The following is a 25,775-nucleotide window of genomic DNA, read 5'->3' as shown; positions in this document are numbered from 1 at the left end:
GAAGTGCTACAGAATTCACAACTCTAAACTCTCCTATGTAAAATCTGGTGTCATTGTTATATAATAATCACTAAACACTGATGATGAAGTTGAGGTTGAATGGGACAAAATAAGCTCAAAGTTAAATATAACTAGATGAAAGCTACAGGAGCTGCTAAAAATAAATCAATTGGTTCACCCTGCTTGTTACTTCTGAAGATGACCAGAACATCCTCCCAAATACAGAGTGAAGAAAAGTTTTTTTCCTTTTCCCCATTTATTACCATACTAGTCAATATTGTGAGTCTCCCCAAAACACATAAACAAACAAATACAGTCCTCCAGGAATTGATGACATACTTGCACCACACCAAATTAGAAGTAACAAAATTATTAGGAAACTTTCGACTTCGCATATTTTGTGTGTTTTTCTTCTCCCTTTGTTTTTCCCTAAGGCTGCCCTCTTTTAAGTTTGGTGGCAACTGGGAAGGGAGGATATCAATAATGCCAAGCATTAACTTGATCCTAATTCAATTAGTCTACCTTTTAATTATTTTATTAATAATAGTTTAATTTTGGTTTCACCTTGCCCTTTTCTCATACACCCTGGTATCCGCCCATCATCCTAGACCAGAGGTTCCCCTGTCTGACTGGGTTCAACTCTGTTCCAGGCTGTACACACATATTTAACAGCTCTCTGTTCCTTGTCCCAATGCTTCTTTGACATAACTACATTCAGCACTATGCTTTTCTGACCTTGGGTTTGCCAACCGCATTCATTCCAGCCTGACAGAACACCAGCAGCTAAGTCAGGAGCACCATCCTTCCTACCCTGCTCAGGAGAATGACAACATTCCAAGCCTGGGAACAGCAAAAAGGAGATTTCTACTTATACCAAACAACCTTTTCTTCTTATTCTGTCCTAGAGAAAAAAGGAATACCATTTTTTTTCTCATGCTAATCCATTTACTTATGATTCTTAATGAGGTTGCTCTTGCGTTTGTTTCTAAAGGATTTGGTGTCAATAATTTTGTCCTTTGTTTTTAATTTATCAGTCTTTGGGGGTTCTTTCCCTTAGCCTTCTAAGTGTACATATCTCCCCAAGCCTAAAAATGGTAAGGAAAAAATAACATCCTTTATACTTTTCCTTTGAGCTACCACTATATTTTCTTTAATCTTCAGTTCAAAATTTCATGCAAGGGCTATGTTCCCCTGGAGAATCCTCCTTTCTCACCAACCAGACAGTGTGTTTCTTGCATTGGGCCTTTCTCATGTAAAGTTTGACTGAATACATTTTCTCTTGAAGATGAGCTATGACTTCTTAATCTCCAAAGCCTTTGAACCGTATTTCATGAAAATTTTCTATGGTATTTAACAACATTCAATTGTAACTTGTACTTGAAACTTTCAGTCTTCAGCTTCTCTCTTATTCTGTCACTATTACTTCTTCCATGGCTACTTTTCCTATTCAGGTCCAACATAGGGAGAATTTCATAAAGGCTGTATTATTGACTCTCTTTTTTCTCTTTACATACTCTGGAATATTATCTACCTCAACAGATTCAGTTGCCACTTTTTTTTTTTTTTTTTGAGACAGAGTCTCGCTTTGTTGCCCAGGCTAGAGTGAGTGCCGTGGCGTCAGCCTAGCTCACAGCAACCTCAAACTCCTGGGCTCAAGCAATCCTACTGCCTCAGCCTCCCGAGTAGCTGGGACTACAGGCACGCGCCCAGTTGCCACTTTTATTGGTGATGTGTTCCGATTCACTACTCCTTGCAGTTAGCCTTTTCCTAAATTATAATTTTTCATTTCTTACTTCTTTGCTGGACATTTTCAAGTGGGCACTCCAATAAAATGTTAAATTCACTTGAGTTCTGTTCATTGTAATAGCAATCAGTTCCTAGGCTGAAAAACCCTGAATCCTTTCTTCTTTTTTCTTTTATAAATCATTCTCTTTAATAGCTTTTGAATGCATCCTTCTTTCCATTTCTCTTTTGGCCACCACGGTTCACATGCTTTTCACCTCACACATGGACAACCACATTGGTTCCCTAAGGGACTGCCTCACTTTCACTTTTTCATCCTTGTCTTCCACATCCCTCCATGTATCTGGATTCTCTCCAATGCACCCCAGCAGGATTAATCTCCCAATAGTACTTCTTAGATTGTGTCACTTCACCATTCAAAAATCTTTAATGACACCCCAGAGCCTTCAATCCAAGGCGCCATACAATTTGTCTACATTAAATCTTTCTTGCTCATTTTTCACTATTCCCTACATGTTATTTAAATTGAATAACACTGAATCAGCAAACACCTGTTTCACAGGATGCTAATAGGCATAACATGGAAATGATCGAGTAGATTTTAGAAATTCTCTGACAAATGGTGTATTTATGTCACAATTTTTCAACCTCTTCACTATATTAAGAGGCAGTGGAATTTGTTTTATAGAATGCAGAGCTCCAAGATTTCTTTTATTTTTTTTATTTTATTTTTATTTTATTTATTTTATTTATTTTTTTTTTTTTGAGACAGAGTCTCGCTTTGTTGCCCAGGATAGAGTGAGTGCTGTGGCGTCAGCCTAGCTCACAGCAACCTCAAACTCCTGGGCTCAAGTGATCCTGCTGCCTCAGCCTCCTGAGTAGCTGGGACTACAGGCATGTGCCACCATGCCTGGCTAATTCTTTTTTTCTTTATATATATTAGTTGGCCAATCAATTTCCCTCTATTTATAGTAGAGACAGGGTCTCGCTCTTGCTCAGGCTGGTTTCGAACTCCTGACCTCAAGCAATCCGCCCGCCTCAGCCTCCCAGAGTGCTAGGATTATAGGCATGAGCCACCTCGCCTGGCCCAAGATTTCTTTTAGAGAAGAAAATTTTTTCCCAAGAAATCCACTTTCCCTCCATTTCCCCAACACACCTGCATTGTCACTTGATGAAATCACACCCATCCTTCCACACAACTAAGTGATGCCATTTAAAATAAAATCATGGAATTATTTCTAATCATTTCTGAGAAAGGAAAATCTTTCTCTATACTGTCAATTAAAGCTGTATGATTATACCATACTATATTTCACTTTTGAAATTATTCATATCCCTATCCAATCCTAGACTACAAGTATCTTGAAACCATGAATGGTGAATAAATCGTATTTATATTCTTAATAGTCCACTACCACAGTAACCTCAGCCCAAGTAAATAACTTCACGCTAGGATAGGAAAAACTTTATTATAACTATTTATAAAAACTATTTTAAGAGTAATAATAGTTCACTTCTTCTAGCCCCAGTGATGGTAAAATTTACATACACTTAATTATATAAACTAGTGCTTAAAAATAATGTGACAACCCTAACAGGTACTTTGTTATTCATGCAATCCTAAAGCAGACATTGGTGCTAGAATCATTGTCTGCAGAAAATGATAAAATTTAGATCTACTCAATGTATTTGTTTTAAAAGCTGAATTTATTTCAGCAAATAAGGTACAGGATTCACAAGTACTCAGTAAAACTAGGTAAAAAAATTTTGATCTCAAAAAAATTTTTTTCAAAGACTAGTTTGAATTTAACTTGGAATTTCTAGGGTCGGTTTAACCCAGTTCCTTTGGGGCCAACGTGTAAATTTCATCACCAAAGGCACTGGGCAATGAAGCTGTGTTAAGGGATTCCTGGGGTCTCAGGACTCTGTTTGGTTCTAAGCTGGTCCTTCTAGGTGATAGAAATAATTAGACCTTTGAACCTAACCCTATTCTGACAGGAATTCATACTGCATGTTCCTCAGGGACCCAAGAAAAAATGATCTGACTGTCCTTGGTTCAACTTGTCCCCACAGCTGAATACTATGATTCCAAATGATTCCAAATATAATGTTCAAACTTGAACTTGAAAGGAGCTGCAAAGCGAGAACTACTCTTCATTCTTCTTCCTTCCTCGCCATGCTTACACCTCTCTGTAACTTGTATGCATCTTATGGTGAATAGGGAGATTATTATAAAAGATTATTTGGTTAGGAAAAAATGTTATCAATAATTTCTCTGCAATTTTTGAAGCCATTCTATAGAAACCTGTTTGCAATGAGCCATAAAGGCTTCTAGGTTCAAAGAAACAGTATGTTTATACAGAGCATTTTCTGGTATAGGCAAAACAGGAACCCCAAATTTGTATACGTATAGAGCTAGTGAATTGAAGATAATTCTAAGCATCTATTTGCATTAACTGACAATTTGTGGTTCTTTATTTTGTTGGTTTTATGTGGCTACGGGCAGAGAGGACAGTGCATGGATACTCAGGAGAGAGTAAAACAATAAAATAAACAAGATGAATGGCATGGTACCCGCCCTTGTCTAGTATGCAGAGTAAGTTTGAAGTCCCATGGGAGAGAGAATTTAAGAACAGAAGCTTAAAAAGCTGTTTTCATAACAGACTTTGAGACTCTAAACAAAATGACGTTTTAAGATTCACATGGCCAAGTATGGTGCAGATTTGGACCGGGAGTATTTTTACCATTGCTGCCTGCATCACAGCTTTGGGTCCTTGGGAATCAGTTAATTTGGGAGCATCAGAGGACAGTGCCCCACAGTAAATAGGCAGTGTTTTCTGTTACTGCTGCTGTTGTTTTTTCTACTGAGGGCATTAGCAGTGGTGAGAAAGCAATAGTGGAAAAACCCATTTGACGTCACTTTCAGCTCATATGCTTCCCAGAAATATTTGATAGGGGACATTACAGAGAATTCAGGGTCCTTATAAGGGCAGATGAAGGATTAAGAGTCAGAAGAATCAGGCTCCATTTGTAGTCATCACTTCATCCACTCATTTGTTCAACAGATATCAACTGAAAACCTATGTGCCAACCATAGTAGCTACAGTGATAAACAAAACATGGATACACATTTTAGTGGAGGAGATACGCAATAACATAGTAATAGATATAAATAATTACAGATTACATACGGTACAAAGAAAATAAATAGAAAGGATTCAGTGCAAGATGGCTTACTAGAGACATTGGATACCTGTCCTCTCTAGAAAGAAGAGACAAAATTGTGAGTAAAAAATTGTACCTCGAACAGAATATCCAGGAGAGAGCACGGGACTCCAAGGGAGAGCTCAAGGAAAACACCTGCAGCACAGTATTGTTAGGTCTGGTGGAGGATAAACAGGTGGCTAAGGGCAGAGAGCAGTATCTGAATTGTAGCTAGGAACCAACTGTGGCTAGGAACTGTTCCCTAGTGGGAACATGGATAGTAAAAAGTTCTTAGTAACCTTTGACCTAGAGCTCATTACCATCTAATTAGCATAACATGGGCAGAGCTTGGTGGAATTCTGGGGAAGATCCATGAGTAGTAAGGAAACTGCTATATAACCTACCCTGTTATGTAACACTAACCTGTCTACCACCCCAAAAGGTGGAAAAGGCAATCAATCCTGCCAGGAGAAAGGCGGGACAAACTAATGAACTTATAAAAGGGAGCGTGTGTTCAGACTCCGGCATCTTTCTCCACTTCTTAAGACAGATCGGTTCAACTCTTTCTGCATATTTTCACTTTGTCTAGCTTCCTTTCTTTCATTTGCTTTCATTTCAAAACATTCCTTCGCTTTAATTTTTTCTTTTATGTGATAAACTGTATAAAATTGCTCTGTGTTTGTGATCACTCTGTCATTGGCTTGACTGGGTACCAGTACTCATTCTTGACACAGGGAACCGGGGCAACAGGGAACAGCCACACGGACGAACCTAACAGGACAAGGAAGCAAGAGACCAATTCACCAGAAATCAGAGACTATCAGGAGCCCAGAGGGACTCAGCACTGCAGGGAAAGTGGAATGCGTTTTGGTGCTCCACATTCCTTCTGTAACTGCTGTGATCCCAACTGAGGAAGAACTCCTCCTCTACCCATACAAACCCTGACACAGGCCTGGCCATTGATTCCGACAACCCTGGAGGGTACTGCACCCAAAGAAATACAAAAGATTAACTGACCCTACTACAGACAAGTCTATGCACACAAACTAGAAAATCTAGGGGAAATGGATAGAGTTTTAAAAACACACACCCTCCCAAACCTGAATCAGGAAGAAATAGAAACCCTGAACAGACTGATAATGAGTAGTGAGATTGAATCAGCAATAAAAATCTGACAAAAAGAAGAAAAAAAAAAAAAAGAAAAAGCCTAGGACCAGATGGATTCACAGCTGAATACTATCAGACCTACAAAGAAGAACTGGCCATTATAAATAATCAGAAAACAAAGAGATGTTGGTGTAAATGTGGTATTAAGCAGAACACATATATGCTGTCAGTGGAAATGTAAATTAGCATCACCTCTATGGAAAACAGTATAGAAATTCCTCAAAGAACAAAAAAGTAGACCTACCATTTGCTTAAGTAATTCCACTACTGGGTAACTACCCAAAGGAAAAGAAGTCATTATATCAAACAGACACCTGTGCTAATATGTTTATTGCACCACAATTCACAATTGCAAAGATATAGAATCAACCTAAGTGCCCAGCAACTGATGAGTGAATAAAGAAAATGGTGTGTGTATGTGTTTATGTGTGTATACACACACCAAGGAATACTATTCAGCCATAAAAAGAAATGAAATGTAATATCTTTTGCAGCAACTTGGATGGGACTGGAGAACATGATGCTAAGTGAAACATCTTAGGAATGGAGAAACAAATACCACATGTACTCACTTAAACAAGAGGACTAAAGCATGGGTATACATGGTAATACAGAGTAGCATAATGGACACTGGAGACTCAGAAGGTGGGAGAGTGGAAGTGGAGCAAGGGATTTTAAAAGTGATTTTTGATCCCTTGCTCCACTTCCACTCTCCCACCTTCTGAGTCTCCAGTGTCCATTATGCTATTCTGTATTACCATGTATACACTATTCAGGCGATGGGTACACTAAAATCCCTGATTTCACCAGTATAAATTTCATCTATGTAACAAAAAACCACTTATACTCCCTAAATCTGTAGAAATAAAAGAGTATATTAAAAGGAAAATAGAGTATTTTGATAAATATTATATTAATCTATCAGGGATAAAAGTTAAAAACAAAGTTGACAAACATAAAGTGGCAAACAAAAGTAAGATGTAGAGGAATTCTTGTTTTATTTACTTCTGAAAAATATAAGCTAAAGATCCTCTTTCTGTTCTCCCTGCTTTCTTCTCAATCCAAAACACAATTGTAATGAATGTAATTTGTTTTTAGTCTCAGAGAAATAAGACTAGATATAATTCTGAAGTTCCAAGGTTGTTTTTTAAACCTGGTTACCAAATATTTGGAAAACACTATATTGAAAAAAGTCTCCCATGCTCTGTGATATTCAGCCCCAGGGCTCTTGGAAGCTCTTGAGACCAACCCACTTGCTCTCTGCTTTATTATTTCTTGGCTACAGGTCTCATGGGCTCAACCTAGTCTGGTCCTCTTGTTCGTTTCCTCTCTATCCTCTGTAAAAGTGCTATACTTGGCAGTTTTGACTTCAAAGTGGGATAATCTCCCTAACCTGCTTTGCCTTGGTGCTCCTTAAGTTAGGCAGAAAACACCTTTCTCTTTCAGGTTATTACTAATCATAATTGTGGAAAAACACATGGGGATAGTAAAAATAATAAACAAGAATAAGTAAGTTCCACAGTTAATGGAGTTTTAACCCTGCTGGTTTTCAGTTTCAGATCCTGCCTCTCTCTGAGATGATCATTTCAGAGGCAATAACTTTCCACCCTGAGTTTTTATTCTTAGAAGTAAGCCTTACCAAGCTTCTTTCTTCATTCTAATTCTGCTCTTATGATCAAAAAAAGGCAGAACATTACATTTAACGTCTTCTTGTTTCCAGCATTCATTCATTCACTCACCAAACATTTACTTAGTATACCATTTTATGCTAAAGACTGTGCCAGACATGGGAAATACAAAGATGTCTAAACCATATAGTCTCTAATCTATAAAAGAACACAATCTAGGCGGTAACTATGAGGTAGATAATTATGTTGCATGATAAACATCATGAAATGGGTAAATTCAGATTTCTATGAAGCTAAGAGAAGGAAAACCAAACCTAAATGATGACAGTCAAGGAACTGCATCAAGAGGAGTGAAGGTCACATTGAGCTGGTTGAGCTGAGTCTTGAAAGGTGAATGTGATTCACTCCTGGGATGAATTGGGGTCATTGGGATCGGGAGTAGTAATAATAGAGATTGGGGTGGGATTGGCAGTTGGTATGTCCTGGAAGTAAAAGGCAGGAGGGCACCATGACACATGTACCTGGAGAAAAATGAGGGTGGAAATGGACACAGTCTATTCATCTTCAAGCTTTGGAAATCACATTCTGGTTTTTGAGGAAGGAAATGATTTGCTTAGTTTGCATTTTAGAATATGATCCTAGAGATGGGGTAAAGAAGACAGCTGGAGACAGAGGATATAGCAAGAAATAGTTAGATTCTATTGTAGTAATTTAGAGAAGTCATGACAAAGCAGTGGCCTTGGAAAAAAACAGGAGGACAAATCTGAGAGGTATGAAGGAACTAGAAGAAGATAACATGTTTAGTTTGGAAGGAATTTAAGTAAGTTAGAAATAACATAGGCTTCATTAATTAATACTTGGATACAAATATTTAAAGTTCCTTTAAGAATATCTGTTCAATATTTCATGTTCAATATTTAAGTTTTTCCAGTCTGGATGTTACCCCTTCCAATAGTCATTTGCCCCATCCTATAATGATCTGTTGGAGCCATTTCCTCACACACAAATTCCAATTTTATTTTTTTACTAGAAAGCAAAATGTAGTTTACGAAAAGACTGGAGCCCCAAGATCTCATCCCATATTCCATTATGAATCCAAAGTGTCAAAAATTCATAATTATTTATTAATTCTTTCTATTATGAGATAAAACACTAAGCATAGAACTAAAACACACACAAGCAATGGGCTAAAATATACTAAGTTTAAAATAATAGTAACCTCTGTGGGGGACAGTGTGGGGATGAAACAGGAGAGGAATAAACTCACTTCAGGTGACATTCTGGTAAATTATTCAGTTGAATGGTAGACTTCTGGACATTTACTACATAAATATGCTTCCTTATGGAAATGTTACTTAAAATCTTTTGCATTTATCCAATATATTTATATAAGATAGAAAACATAAAATAAATAATGTTCCTTTACTTACTTAGTAGATGAAAATACGCTAGGAAGAATTATATAGTATTTTCATTCCCTCCATTTTTCATATTTTGTTTCCTTCTTTAATGTGGCATACTTTAATTCTTAAAAAAATTTAAAACATTAAATAATTCAAAGTACTCCCAAAGAGTAATATAAAAGCTATTTCTTAGTTCTCCATTTTCTAGGAATTATAAGCTCACTAACTGAGGGCTGTGCCTAATTGTTTATGATTATTTTTCAAGTACATTTGCTTTTCTCGAATGGATAAATGGTGATTAAAAATCCAATAATTGCTAAATAGATTTTATATGAGTAATAATTTAACGTTAGGTACAATTTAAAAAATCAGGAGCTACTTGACATAAAAGAGCAGAAATCCTGTTAGCATACTAAAAAAAATTGAAATTGTACTGCAAAAAATAAGAGTTTAATTTAAAGGATTAGTTTACTCAAACTTCACATGTCCTCAGTACAAAAGAAATTTAATTTCTTCATCCAATTAGTGAAAGACCATAGTAAAATTACTAAAAAATGAAGTAAATTGTTTTTACCTACAAGTGCAATAAATCAGAAGCAAATTCTGTCAAATGTTAGTCATTGAGAACATCAATCTATACAATGACTCTGTAGTCAACTTCAGGTTTGAGACTTAATCATTTCAGGAGCAAGAAAGCCATGAGTCATATTTTATCCAGTAGATACCTGGGTAAAGAGATTTATGTTGTTACCCTCATAAATTTCTTGATAATTTTCCTGAAGGTCAATTGACAATAAAATAATAAAAAAAAATTAAGTTTTGAATAGATTATGTGATGGCAGATTTAATGAATATTTAGCCTGATTGTCATTTGGTTTCATTTATATATATCCACTGGGAAATATGAGATAGCCTTAAAACTTAGTAAACACATACATATCCTGAAATTTACTTAATAAGCAAGCACATGACACAGAAAGCAGAAATGCTGACTAACATCAGAATATCTGACCCAGTTCATTTTCTCTAAAATGAACTTTAGTTTAAGAATAGTTTAAGAAGGCTAGCTTCTTAAACTATTTTATATCAAAAGAAGCATAATTCATTAATGTATCATCCCTACACAAAATTTAATACATCAATACCATATTTATTCAAGACTATGGCACAATTATGGCCACAGACTATTGCAAAATAGGCCACAAATAATTCCCCTCACTGTATCTACCTCTTTAAGTAGTTTCCTCTTACATTTACTCTGAGGCTTGGCCACATGACTTGCTGTGTACATTAGTCCGCTCTGGCTATCATAACCAATATCATAGTGGCTTCAGTGATGGTAATTTATTTTCTCATGGTTTGGGAGGTTGGAAGTCTGAGATTGGGATACCAGCATGGTTGGGTGAGGGTGAGGGTTTTTTGCTGTGTGGAACACTTGGCCTTGGTTGGTCCCAGAAAAGAGTGAGAAAAATTAAGCTCTCTGGTATCTCTTCTTATCAGAGCACTAATATCATCAGACCAGCACCCTCTCCTCATTACCTAATTACCTCCCAAAGGCACCATATCCAAATACCACTGCATTGAGTATTAAGGCTTTCAACATATGAATTTTGGGTAGACATAAACATTCAGTCCATAATACTGTGGCCAATAAATGAGACAACACCACATATGAAATAAGTAGATAGTTCAAAACTATTTGTACATTTGAGTCTGTCCTCTCTTGCCAGGTCTCAAAGGTCTCTTCAGACCCTTGTCATCATTGTCCTATAAAATAACCCAAGCTAGCCTGCTGGATAATGAAAAACACATGGCCTTGTTCTGTCATCACCCCTGCTGACTCAAATTCGCTCAGTTGGGGTAAAATGGCCTAAGAACTGATGATCAGCCCTACCACTTTCTGGGACAATTATAACTGAGTCTTAGTATTTCAGAAGCCTCACATCTTCTAGTGTGTTTTAACTTGATCCATCCATCTTTTGTCTCATCACATCCAGTCTGACTGGGGCACCCAATTGTCACCTGTGTTACAGACTTCCTAAATGTACCCCAATTTATAAAGCATGACTTCTGTCTTGACTGCTGGTTCCCACTCCAGCTCCCACAGGATTGGAATTTTTGCCTAAATCCTAGCCTTTTTTTTTTTTTATTGGGACATAGTTTCTCTGCTTTATTTCTGCCACCTTTCTCCTCTTTTCTACACTTTCCTCTCATCACCTCTTCCTTAAGTGAGCTGGTAACAATGCATAGGACACTGCCTTAACCTAAGCAGACCTACTAGCAAGAAATGTAACACTGGTACCCTGGACAGTAAGTATCAACATGGTTCAGAGAGTCCTCTGCTGTCTCCACCTGATGGGACCTTTCAAATATCAACAATAGTTAATATGTAACCTAAGGTCCTTCGACATTGTGGTAAGAATTACTTATCACTTTAAATAGCTATCACCAAAATTCTGCCAAAAGAAGCATCCCTCATTCTATCATTCAATTCACAAATATTTATCTTACTCTTGTGTAGAAGTTCAGTGTGCTAACCCTAGAGGTACAATGATGGAACAAGATGTAGTCAATGCCATCACAGAGCATACAATCCTTTGGGAAATAACAACAAATAAGGAAATAAGATTATAATATTCTATGGCAGCCTTTTCAGCTGGAGTTATCTGAACCAATAAAAGCAGAAAATGATTTGAGTGACTATTTCCTTGTAGTTCTCCTAATGTTACACAAATATCATGTGCCTCAATGCATAGGGGAAAAGTTAACTCAATATAAACAATGGATGGCATTAGGTCCTAAGACTTAGGTCATTAAGCATAATTTTCTCATCAAACTCTAGTTGAGAAAAGCTGGTCTATGGCAATAACTATTGTATAAAGCAGTATAACTAAACAAGCCTGCGGAGATCATAAAAACATTTTGGCTGAGCCTGGAATGATGAGCATGATTTAGTTAGGTGACAAGAGAAGAGAAAAAGAATCCAACAAGAATGTGTGCAGTAGTCCCTTGCAAGAGAGATGATGGTATCCTTAGAGAACTAAGAGGTAAAGTCAATTCCTTCTTCCAGTAAGATAACCAACAATGCTCCAACAAATATCACAGCAAAATCCAAAAGAGACTGAAGCCACTTGGAAGAACTGATGCACAGAATTAAAAACATAGTATCATCTTTATAAAATTGTTCCGATATTAAGTTCAGTGTTATGGGTAAGACATGAATACTGTGATATTGTCTTCATCTTAGTCAATGTCCTCTTGGGTTACATGAGATAATTACTCACTATTTCTATGATTTTTAGACTAAAGTGAATAAAATATATTAATTAAATGTTAATTTAAACTATTTTATTGCTAACAGAAATTAAATATGTGAGGAATTTCCATTCGACTGAAGAAAAGCATATTTATTGGCAATTTGTCTAGTCTATAAGTAACACAGGTCATCACCTTCCTGAGTTACAGCTTAATTTTGTTCAACATCATGGGACTCTCAACTTCAGTATTGATTCTGTCTATATTGTTGGCATGGTTTTACTATAACAGTATATGTCATAACTAGCTCCAAGAAACAACCGAATCTATTTGCCAATTAGTGTCAGAAAGAACAGCTCAATATTAATTATGCCAAAACCAATTCATCATTTTTGGCAAATGTTCTTCTACTCATATAAAAAATACTAAAAATTTTGTCCACCAGGTTAGCTTCATTATATGGGCAACATTATGTAGCAAAATCATCCTGACATGCTTATTACACTGCTCAAAATTCTAAATTTTATAAGAGTCTTGAAAGTTGTTTTATGATACAGGTGATAGAAACGTGCGCTTCTACCTAAATTCTAAGTCAAAGTTAACTTATTCTAAGTCAAAGTCAACTCTTTAATGCTTTATGGTGCAGAATTCCAAAGCTTCATTAAAGCTTTGGTTCAAATAGCTGACTAGATCCAAAACTGCATTTGAATTAAAGTCCTTGGACTACCATAAAGTAGACTTGCAGAACCATCATGGCATGGAGATGGCACAACCTTCCATCTAGGTAAGAATAAAAATAAGGCTCTTTGATTTTTATATAAGAATGTCACTTTTGGCAACCCATACAATTAGAATTCAAACATGATCTCTCTTATTGCAACAGGCAATACAGAACCTCCAACCACTTCAGACTTAACTATTTGCTGTCCAGGTTTAGTCAAAAGTCACCCAATAGATCAATATATCTTTGTAAATTTACATTTGGGTATAACCTCTCTGCTACAAGCACATGGTGATGAAAAAGTCTGACAATAGAAAACCAAATTAAATAACAAAAGTGATAATAATAACAACATCAACAAAAACAACAATAAACACCTCCATTGCCAAGAAACAGAATGTAAACAATGTAATGAAAGGATGGGTCTGCTGGTATCTGGGACTGGAAACAGTCAATGAAGCAGGAGTTCTACATGATAGAGAAGACTTTAAGTACTCCATGCAGGATGAGAGAGGAGAAAGTCTGTCTCATTGATGCAAGCCTCGTGCTGGTCTGGGCTTGCTTTCCATATCTTCAACTCTTTCTGAATGGAGGAAGAAAAACCTAGAACAACAATTTTTTTACACTGGAGCCAAGGGGACACAGGTGGACTTCACAACAAAAACTGAGTGAAGCTACTCCATGGCTTAAAGCCTAGATTTCTAATCTTCCAAACAAGCACAGGATGTGGAGCAATGAGAACTCTCTTATGCTTCAAAAATCCCCTGTCAAAAAATGTGTATATCTTATGGATCATCAATTTCAATTGCAGATGTGCACATGTGTGCACAAGAAGGAAATGTAAAAGATTGTTTATAGCAGCATGGCATATAAAAGTTAAAAAATTAGAAATACTTTAAATGTATATCAATAAAAGAATGGATAGTTAAAGTATATGTATTCATAGAATGGAATATATGGTGTTAAAATGAATGAGTTAAAACTATATATTTGAGCAACATCATTTTAAATATATTATTAAACAAATAGAACATGCGACTTTTTAAAAGGACTAATTCAGATACCCATACATGAGGTCTAGTAACTCATAAAACTTTATAAAATAGTATATGCAGAACCATACATATATAGTAAACTACGCAAGAATAATAAACCTCAAATTCAGGAATAGAGATGAAGGTATATAGAAAAGATGTGTGGAGGACCCTCTTGCCTGATGGCTTGGACCCCTGTGAATTGCACAAGAGGCTGACAAGGTTTTGGAAATTTTTATACCAGCAGAAACACCATCGGCCTGCATTGAAAAGAACAGAGCCAGCAGGAAACAAAAGAAGATTAACTCTGTGGGGAGAACCATGGATGCAGAGGCCTTGAGTATGGGACTTCCTCAGTTTTAGATGCTGGGGCAAGGCATTCTAGGGGTCAGGACCACCAACCAGGGCTGAGGGGGCAGAGTTGTTGCTCAGGGTTAAGGGAGCAGGCCTTAACCCTGGCAGGCCCAGAAGATAAAGCATCAAACTACAGAGAATTCTCAAGCCTTATGGCCTAATGGAAATTGCCCTGTTAAGCTGTGAACTTGCTTTAGACCAGTGGCACATATGTTGTTCCCCCATCCAATTTTTCCATTTTGTAATGAGAATGCCTATTCTCTATCTGTACCACCATTGTATCTTGGAAATAAATGACTTGTTTTCTAGGTTTCACAGATGCAGAAGAATTTTGGCCTAGAAAGGACTATACCCCAAGTCTCACCCATTATTGCTTTAGATAGAATTTGTACTTAGAGTTGTGATTGGAATGGTTAAGACATTTGGGGATGTTTGGATCAAGTGAATATATTTTTCATATGGAAAGGATTTGAGTTTGGGGGGAGGTGGTCAAGAGGCAGACTGTTATGGCTTGAATTGTGTCCCTCAAAAAAGATATGTTGAATCCCTAATCTCCAGTACCTCATAATGTGACCTTATTTGCGAACAGGACTAATGTAGATATACAATTAGTTAAGATGAAGTCATCCTGAAGTAGAGTGGGTTTACAATCCAGTATGACAAATGTCCTTATAAGAAGACAGTCATATGAAGACACAGATACAGGAAGAGTGCCATGTAAAGATGAAGGCATAGATTGGAGATACCTGGGTCTGGGAGCTGCAAGAGGCAAGGTGGGATCTTCCCCTAGAAGCTTCCAAGAAAGCACATCCCAGCTGACACTTTGATTTCAGATTTTTAGCCTCCAAACAAAGAGAGAGAATAAATTTCTACTAGTACAACCTCTGTGGAAAGTAATATGGAGATACCTCAAAGAGCTACAGGTAGAACTACCATTTGATCCATTTGATCTGGACATCTACCCAAAGGGAAGAAAAAAAAAAAAAGACAAGACATTCTATAAAAAAGACATCTGCATTAGAATGTTTATAGCACAATTCACAATTGCAAAGATATGGAAACAAGCCAAGTGCCCATCAATACATGAGTGGATTAATAAAATGTGGTATATGTATATCATAGAGTTCTACTTAGCCACAAAAAACAATGGTGATCTAGCACCTCTTGTATTATTCTGGATAGAGCTGGAGCCCATTCTACTAAGTGAAGTATCACAGGAATGGAAAAACAAGCATTACATGTACTCCGCATCAAATTGGTATTTAATGGTCAACACTTAAGTGCACATATAGTAACAACATTTATCCGGTATGGTGCAGATGGGAGTGGGGAAGAGAGGATGGGTATATTCACACCTAATGAGTGCTGTGCACACCGTCTAGGGGATGGGTATGCTTGTAGCTCTGACTTGGGTGTGGCATTGTAACCTAAACATTTGTACCCCCCTAATATGTTGAAATAAAAAAATTAATTTTTTTAAAAAACTAAACTGCGCAGTTTGTGGCACTTTGTCATGACAGCTGTAGGAAGTACTTTAAATGAAGATATTTCATATATATTTGCATACTTTTGATTTGACTCATATTTTAAATTTTCTTAATTAGTAAAACTTCAGTCACCTGAATGTGAAACATATATTATGAACCTGTCAGCTTGGCTTTAGTGAGTATCAAAATGAGAACTGGCAATATTCTCTTCTCTAATCTTACAGATCTCCTTTTGCAAACAGAACTTAAATATCTAAGTATATCCATATAAAGGCAGAAGGACAGGATTATATAAATTTAACCAAGTATAGAAATTTAGCAATGCCACCAGTGAATCTGAAAAATATCACTATGCAACAAGAGATGTGGCACACTATACAATGTACATTATTTTAAATATCACCTTGATTGCCATCTCTTATCTAGCTATATTTCAAAATGGAAATGCATTAAGGAATATAATATGATTTGTTTTTCAAAAACAGCATGAACATTCATTAATAAACCATCGACTCTATTTGTCACCAAGTAAATAAAGACTTTGATTCTAGTTTCAGCACTACCAATAACTGTTGCTACTTCCCCTCTTTGGACCCAGTTCCTCATATATAAAATGTGATGTACTTCCAGGTTCCTACCAGCTCCAAACTTCAAATGTAAAATCATCAATCATTGTTTGACATTTAATTTCAGTTCAAAAAAATACATAAATGGAAAACTGAATATATAGTACCATAATAACATTTAACTTTGGGGTTTACTTGAGTCTATATTCAACCAAAACAATTGGTTTTTGGCCTTGGATACTTGCTGAATAAAGGTAACAATGGCCAGATACTTTAGAATCAACCAAAACTTTATAAATATATATATAAATTCATCTAACTTGGAACACCAGCCACTTAAGCAATGTATCTCTTTATATTGAGAACTCAATGTAGAATGATTACTCTGTAAGTAATAGATATTTCTGTTTTCAGATACCAGCTTTGGAGGCTGCAAAATTTAGTGAGCACTGTCTTTAATTATATCTAACTTATACATATAGTATATCCTAAAATTTAAGCGTACAATAACTTCATATGTTGTCATAATATTATCCCAGATGCTTTGAGACCAAATTACCTATGGCTCATAATAAAAACCAATTAACTTTTACTATTTTCTTTAGCAAAAGACACATAGATATTTATAAAAATATAACAGTTTAGAATAAGAAGAATAGAATACTTTTGATATTGTGATATAATATACAATACAAATATTTTTAGTGATTAAAAATTTAGTCTTATTTTCAAAATTGTATTTATAAAGCAAATTTTAAAATTATCCTTACAGACCAAGATGTGGCACACTACATAATATACATTATATTAAATAATCATGATTAATATATCTTTCAGCCAGTAGGATTAAGAATCACAATAGTTTCGTTAAAATATGTAAAAATTATTTTTCCATCTAATACAAGCAGATAATTCCTCATTAACCTCAACTTGGAACACTTTAAAAGTAAAATCCTTTTCTATTAGCCAACATTTATAGAGTTTTTCATTGTTCTTTCAGTAAATTCAGAATATAAAATCAGATGACACTAAAGTGAAAATAATCAAGTCTGTAATCTAAATATAGATAACATGGGTACAATTTGTATAATTTTAAAGTTATCTGAATTAGAGTTACCTGAATTAGAGAACTCGAGTTTGCCACTTTTCTCAGGGCTCAGAGCTGAAAACAGAAGCAACTAATCATTAACTTTTAGCTAGAAGCAAACTTGCACACATGTCTCCAGAGATTCTCTGTTTTACCCTTCCCTCTCTTTTCTCTCAAATATGGGAAAAGGTGGACTTCTCTCTTTTTGAAGAACCTGCCTTGACATGCGCAATTAGTTCATACTTCCCACAGTGTATAAAGTAAGCTTGGCTTAAATTATTTCCTGGTTCAAAGAAGGTGAGCAAGTCTGCCAATTAGAACTGCTAAATTTAATCTTCTGATATTCCTTTTCTGTGATGTTGATGTAGCCACATTTCAAGCATCTTTTCCATCAGGTGATTTAATATCACGTATGGAATGCAGTGCAGAAGCACTATACTATATGCTTGAATGTATCAGTGAATCTTCACTGAGTCTGAGGCTTAGGTAACTTGGTAGGTGGTGGGAAAAAAAAAAAAAAAAAGAGGCCAAGGTCATGTGTTGAATCCCCTGAGGGCCAGTTAGTTTCATTTTGCTGACTGATCACACCTTACATTCCCTACAAGGTCACCCATTCTATAGGTGCATGCTCTCTGTAACAAAGGGTCTCCAAAGCTAAGAGTATGAATGAATCTGATGGTGGGTCAGTAGTGCCATTTTTGCATTTCAAGAAACTATAATAACCTTGGGAACAATGAAGTGCTAACATTTATCGAATGCTTCTCATATTCTAGATAACTATTTTACCAAACAATTTACACCCATAAACTCATTCTCTAAACCATATAAGACAGATATTATAATATTACAGTAAACATTTTAGGTATGATGACACTGTGGCTCAGAGTTTTGATTATTTATGTAAGGCCATATAGCTGGGAAATATTGGGTCCTGGATTCCAACTCTAGGTTGTCTAGATCCAAATGTTCCTCTCCATTGAATAGCAGGACAGATTCTCCGTGATCAGTGGGTGAGGAGCATTTGATTTTCAATGTGAAAGATACAGTTTTTAGACCTGAGCACTAAGCAATAGCCTGTTGTAAAATATGCTTCCCAAAGATTTTAATAGACTGCATTTCTAAATGTGTATAATAATTACAATAGCCAGGTAATAACATAAATTACCTCTAGAAGTTGTGTCTATTTACCCAAATAAAGTAAATACCTTTACAAAATAAGATATGTGGTATGTTTCTATCTCTTTTATTAAAACCTTAAGTTTAAAAACTAAAATGAAATAAAAGCATAAGAAAATTTTACCTGGTACAAAATTAGACATACATTGAAGTTTTAATACAACGCATTTATTTGGGGTAAAATTACTGATATAATTCACTTTGTACTCTGTGGCTAGATCTCAGATTAGTTTCTTTTTTCCCACTTTTTTAAGGTGGAAAAATAGAATTTCAATAAAGCCATTTGCTTTGTCAACTACTTTTACATAATGATAACATGGCAATAAGACTCAATTTTATAGAAAAAAACATGAACTTCATTAAATAAACGTGCTATTAATTACAACAAGAATGCTAACTTTAAAAAGCTCCCATATGTATAATCAATATTTTTTCTTTAGTACTATTATGAAAAGTTCTAAAGTTAAATAAGTAGAGAAACACAAAGATATATCTAAATTTGATATGTAAAGATTATGCAATGAAGAAAATAACGAGATAAAATCTACACAGATTAGAATTGGCAAGAATATAGCTAATAAATTTTTTATTACTATTTTGCATTATTTTGGTTACTGTCATTACAATATAAAAGCCTTTAAAATATCATCTATGGATGGATACTATAGCCTATTAAGTTTACAGAGCTTGTTATAAAGGAGCTCAAATTATAAATTATATATTTGCTTTCTAAATGTAGAATTTATTTTTCCTCACAAAACATATTTCTCCTACTAAATTATTTTAACATATTAAATATACATTTTTAACAAACCTACCAAAAGTTCAAATTCACTTGGCAGTAAATTGTGAATTAGTGTTTACTGAAGAACAAAAACATAGCAAATATAACTGACTTTAAAATGCAACCTGTCACCTTCGTAATCACAGTAAAACTTTCAACAATTTGACTCACTTTTTTTTTTTAGAAGAAACATCTTAGTTAAAACACAAAGACATCATATTATTAAAGTTGAGCGACTGATTTTTGTGTGATGTGAGATAAACATGGTGTGTTTGCTACACACACCACTGAGAAAAGAAAAGCCAAATGCAAGAGGAACCTGTTCACCACAAGCCCTGGGGAGAAAATGGTTGAAGGTGACTAACCTTTGCCATGATCACAAATTCTCAAGAGTAACTCCACAAATAGAATGATGCAAGATTTTTTTTTTTTTCTAATTCCAGTTTCAAAAATTTTTCAACAATATAGGGACAGGAGAGAGAGGAAATACAGATAGTCTTAGGAGAAAACCTTGATGAATAGCATGTATGCTCTTGGAACAAGTTATTAATTCTGTGTTTCAAACATGACAATAAGTTCCTGGCAATAGATTTGTTTATAATGTTATTCCCAAGTTTCATGCAGCATTTGCACATTTCCCTTGTGAGATATTAATGTTTTTCACATTATAACTAAGTAGTAAAAACTGAATAAATGTACAAAACCCTATTTTTTTGTCTGAATAAAAAGTATAAGAAACTCTAAACAACAGAAACCTCAGGTTATATATAGATGAAAAACAGCAGTGAATTAATTGGAAGACACAAAAATCCAAAGTATTGCTTTTCACATTTATTCTTTTCCTGGAAAGAGTACCATAATCTTAACATTCATTAAACAGTACTGACTGCGATCCTATTTTCTGAATTCTAGAATTATAAAGGAGCTAAAAGTTAGCATACAGCAGAAGAAAACAATCCAAGTTTATTCCCTTAGTTAATTACCCCTCAGTTATAATGTAAAAAGAAATCTTTTTTTTTGTTAACCTTGACGAGCATAAGAGAAAAAAAGCCTTCAGTCACATTTGTTTTTCACAGAATAATTCCTTTGAAGTTTCAGAACACCACAAGAAGACATAATGGGGGAAGGGTTATTCTGAGCACAAAACATACAAGTATTCCAACGTTTTAATGGATTCGCCCTACTTGCTGACAGTAGCAACTCACTCACTAATGGAACAGAATTATTGGAAAGGTGATTTGAGCACATGGTAGATTTAAGACCCTTCTTTCCTTGCCCGTTATGCACTCAATAGAAGATCCTACTGTAGTCAGCCAATACAGGAAACATGTTCAGAGAGACAGTGCTTTAAAAATATCCTTCTAACTCAGAACCTTTGATTCCACTTAGCCCCCTGCTATCACCCACAGCATGTACAGCGGTCTCATAGCTTTCTATTAAGTGCACCAACATTTTGCCAGTGACTGAGCTCAAAGTCTCAGAGTTAGCAATAATTCTCTCCCTCTCTACCATAAAATCAAAGCTGCCAATCCTTATAGATTCTACTTGCACAAGAACTCAAATCTATCTTCTTTCCATCATCCCCATAGGCCTCATGTACCCTTAATAAATTTATTGATAGTAACTTCCTAATTGTTATACCAGCATCTCATCTTTCTAGTCAAGTAAAGCCCCCAAACTTTATCTAAATTGTATATCTGACACAAGATTGGACCATGGTATGCTCCTAGTCAAAACTGGCCAATAACTCCCCTCATTCCCTTCCCAACATTCACACACCACAAGCATCTGTCCACACACTCCACCACCAAACATACAGAGGAATTCCAGAGGGTATGTTATAAAATGAAATATGATCAAGTGTGTAATTTCCACCTATGTCTATAGCCAATAAGAGCAGTATAGGTATTCTAACATGCTTTGGCTTTTTACTGCCATTTGTAAACTAAGAAGCCATTATTTCTCCTTTTAAAAACATGATAAACACATTAGCCATTCACAAGGTATGAGCAAATGGTGTTTGAGGCAATATTAAATCTACTGACTCAGTCACATCTCACTGGGTATCCAGATGCTACAAATTTTTATAAAACTTAATGAAAACCTTTTGGTGTTGTTTTAAGTTATTTTAAATAAAAATATACAACCTTCAAATGACAGTGTCAGGGAATAACAACAAGGAATGTAATGTAAAGTCATATGGCAAAGATAATTTACAGGAGACATAACTATGTCCTAGGACTTAATAAAGTCCTGTGGCTTCAGCGCTTTTATTCCTCTCTGTGTTCCCTGTGTGGACTAGACGTTCTTAGTGTTCTCCTCACCAGCAGACAGAGGACATGGACCTCCTTTGCCCTGGAATAGCCCTGTGACAAGCTCCAGCCTTCTCACTAGGCTGCATTCCTCTGGGGAGCCAGCTATTTCCAAAGGCATAGCATCATTCCTTGCTGTCCTTCTTCACTCTATTCTAAAGGATTCTTAAAAAAACAAAACTAACATAAAAATTTTTTTAAAGTATTTCTTTAGTGTTAGAAGGCTTGGGTTCAGACCTACACTCCCCTTACTTGAACAAATTATCTAACATCTCTAACTCTTAGGCTTCTCACCTCCCTACCGGTTTCATATTTCCTTACGCTGACACTTCTGTTAAAATAACACTTCAGTCCATTCCGCATCTGATTGCTGAATTTGCAAGAAAAGAAAAACATCAACAACAACAACAAAAAACTAAGCAATCTTGGTGTATCTGTTTTCTGGACTCTCTCTTTTTCAGCTGTGCCTTCCTACAGGATCTGGTTTTGGACTACACTGTATGATAATTTTACTAGGGCAGGTTTTTTCCTCTACAAGGGAAAGCCTAAGTTTTGAAGTTCAAATTAGAAACCCCATTTGACCATATAGGTAAGCCACATTCTCCAGTTCTGCATCAATTTTAAGAATCAAATAGATGAGTCAAAGAGACTAGCTCTACTTTTTTCCTTATGTTTAATTAACCAACATTTAGTGAGTAAATAGCATATAAAACCTATCATATTATGTACACTAGGGGTGCCAGGCTAAATAAATAAGACAGGTTCTCTTTTCTTAAATAGTCACCCTCTCAAGGTAGAACATAGGTAGGTAGGTAGACAGATATATAGATAGACTAGAATTATTAAAGCTAAAATAGAGATATAAAGTATTATTAGAGTTGTCATATACTGTAGAACCTTCTATGATTTAACTCATCACCACATACATTCTCATATACCACAGATAAGAGCCAAAATCATAAAACGATTTACTCTAGGCATTTGTCGACATATCATTAAATTGTTAAGCAATGTAAAGATCTAATTACCAGAACAATATCATAGAAATGTTCCCCTATATCTGAAACCATTATACACTTTATTAACTAGATTTTCTATGGACAGATTGGCAAATGTGATTGACTTTCTCATAATAGGAACTCTCAATTCATTATTTCTGTACCATATTATGAATGGAAAAGACTAAAAATTTAATTTAAAAAAGTTCCGAGGCTTAAGATACTGCCAAATATATATAAATGTGGCCAATTCAGCATGAAAGAAAAAGCCTAATTATTTGATTATTAGCACTGATACTGACCCACACATTCTACAGTCTATGTAAAAGAAATGAGAACACAGTGAGTGGGTTAGTGGCATTTTTGATAGGGATAATACAGTTGGGATGCTCATCTTACCTCTCCACTGGTCTCTTGACACAGTTTCCAGGTAGAAAGGCATACACAGGTAAAGAAGGCAAGGAATTTGGTGAGTAATTTACGTGAAATCTTCCACTAACTCATTGCAGTGACTTTCTGTCAAATAGTTTCTCTTTTCTTCTGCTGCTCTTCTGTTAACTGCTGGATTAAAGCTAAAGCAGCAGCAAGAAAGAGAACACCCTTTTTAGATTCAGCATACACAGTTCTCCAAGGCCACCCAAAGATCCATCTATTTTCACATAGTCAAATGCCTTGGGGAAAGCCCCTTCTAATTTTCTGTGATTTTTAGCTGTATCCAGGTAAATGAATTGCCAATTAGAGAAGTGTTGAAGAGGTGGGGTTGGAAAATGGAAATTGAAGGAACTGACTGAAGAGTACCACCAAGATACCAGATGTATTTGAAGGAAAAAAAGAAATCTCATTAAACTAAAAGCACACAAAATGATTATTGGTGTTTGTTTCTTAACCACATATCCAGTAGACGTATGATTATGGTTCTTAACTATCCAATTTAAAGAGATGGCATCCCTTGTACTGACTGTGTTTTGGGCGAGGGTGGTGGCTCATACCTGTAATCCTAGCACTCTGGGAGGCCGAGGCAGGCAGGACTGCCCAAGGTCAGGAGTTCAAAACCAGCCTGAGGAAGAGCGAGGCCCCGTCTCTACTATAAATAGAAAGAAATTAATTGGCCAACTTACATAGAAAAAATTAGCCGGCATGGTGGCGCATGCCTGTAGTCCCAGCTACTCGGGAGGCTGAGGCAGTGGGATTGCTTGAGCCCAGGAGTCTGAGGTTGCTGTGAGCTAGGCTGATGCCAAGGCACTCACTCTAGCTTGAGCACCAAAGGAAGACTCTGTCTCCAAAAAAAAAAAAAAAAAAAAGACTATGTTTTCTTTTGCTTTGCTTTATTTTATTTTCCCGCCTACTAGAGAAAACCAGGGTAGTCAAAAGACAGGCATGGACAAGTTGTTTCATAAATGCAATGCACAATTAAAAACTGTGTATGAAATCATGACATGCTGCTACTGGCCTTTGCATGTGGGTAGCTAGAAAGAGTAAATAGATCATAACTCCTTGCCTAACTCTACTACTAGAATCTATGCTACTTCAGGGATCATTGGTTCTTCACCACTGTACTGAGGCCATCTTGAACAAACATCATTTATCTGTTGGCATTTGGAAGTATCTAACATAACTTGGTTAAATTAATTAATATATTGTGCCTTAGAATATTGCTACTGTGGTGAAGGTCTAAAAGGTTAATCAAATATATTCTCCCACCAGGCTTAAAGAACACTCACAACCAAGATGTGGCACTAACAGAAAGAACAATTTCTATTCGGCCACTTAAGAGGCTGTTCTCTTAACAGAATGTCTTTGGAAACTCAACATTCAGACTACGTCGTCCTCGCTTTCATTTTTTAGCTAAAACCCCCTTTTCCAGTCCACTGCACACTGTTTCTACTATCAAGAAGTTTGCATGTTTAATCAGTGATAAAAAAACAAATCTAAAGACTCACATTATAAGACAACTAAAATAGATAAGCAAATTCAATGAAATAAATTATAGAATATGCAAACTTTGCTTCATCTACATATTTATGATAATGAAAAGAGATAAGAAAGAAAGTTATTTAAAAGTACAAGATATTTTTTTAAAAATTAAGTGAAATAAAAAATTATGAAATTGACATAATTTAATTAAGGCATTAATTTAAACCCCAAAGGCATTCGCTCCAAAGTTTGATACTGTCCCATCTATATCTGAAAAAAGAGAATGAGTCAAGAGAATATAGTATTTCAAGAGTAAAGGTAATAATAATAACAATAGCTAATACTTATTTAGTCCCTACAATATGCCAAGTACTGTTCTAAGCACTTAACATAATTTAACAATCACTTCTCATAATAACATTGTGAAGAAGGTTTTATTCTCCTCATTTTACAGATGAAAAATATCATTCTTGGGTAGATTATAATGAGTAATCATCGGAGTCAGGATTTGAACCCAGACAGGATTTGAATCCAGGATATATAGTCCATGCCCTTAATAGGAAATTGGCAGGGGCAAGCCAGTTCCCTTAGTAAACTATGTGTACAAAAGGAACCATATGACATATTGTAACCTAGCTCAATGATCATACTATTAGTATGGAACAAGAACCAAATCAAAGAAGCAAATATTCCTATGAGTGACACAAAGACCTCCTGGCATAAACCACTCTCTCTAGTCCTGGGCTTCCCATAATCTTATAGTGTTGGGCTGTATTAGTTTTCTATTGCTGCTCTAACAAACAACCACAAATGTAACAGCTTAAAACAACACAAATTCATTGTCTTATAATTCTGGACATCAGAAATCAGAAATGAATCTCAGTGGGCTATAATAAAGGTGTCAGTGAAAGTCTTAGGGGAGAATGTATTTCCTTCCTTATC

At 35.6% G+C, this 25,775-nt stretch overlaps 1 protein-coding gene across 4 annotated transcripts in view; it reads right to left on the bottom strand.

Annotated features, from left to right (window-relative positions):
- Nucleotides 1-25,775, bottom strand: part of SLC16A7 (solute carrier family 16 member 7) — a 156,696-nt gene that overhangs the window by 78,386 nt on the left and 52,535 nt on the right. The window contains exon 1 of one of the 4 annotated variants that reach the window (XM_076007445.1): nucleotides 17,680-18,189. The exons of 2 other annotated variants lie outside the window; for them this stretch is intronic. The gene's annotated coding sequence lies outside the window, so the exon portion shown is untranslated. Of the gene's footprint in view, nucleotides 1-5,044; nucleotides 5,257-17,679; nucleotides 18,190-25,775 lie in introns of those variants that run through there. One more of the 4 variants, XM_012777163.3, reaches the window with a different exon arrangement.

The sequence above is a fragment of the Microcebus murinus genome, chromosome 10, assembly GCF_040939455.1.
Source record: "Microcebus murinus isolate Inina chromosome 10, M.murinus_Inina_mat1.0, whole genome shotgun sequence".
Classification (NCBI taxonomy): domain Eukaryota; kingdom Metazoa; phylum Chordata; class Mammalia; order Primates; family Cheirogaleidae; genus Microcebus; species Microcebus murinus.
Note: the sequence above shows the minus strand (reverse complement) of the source record. Positions and strands in the feature narration are given on the sequence as shown.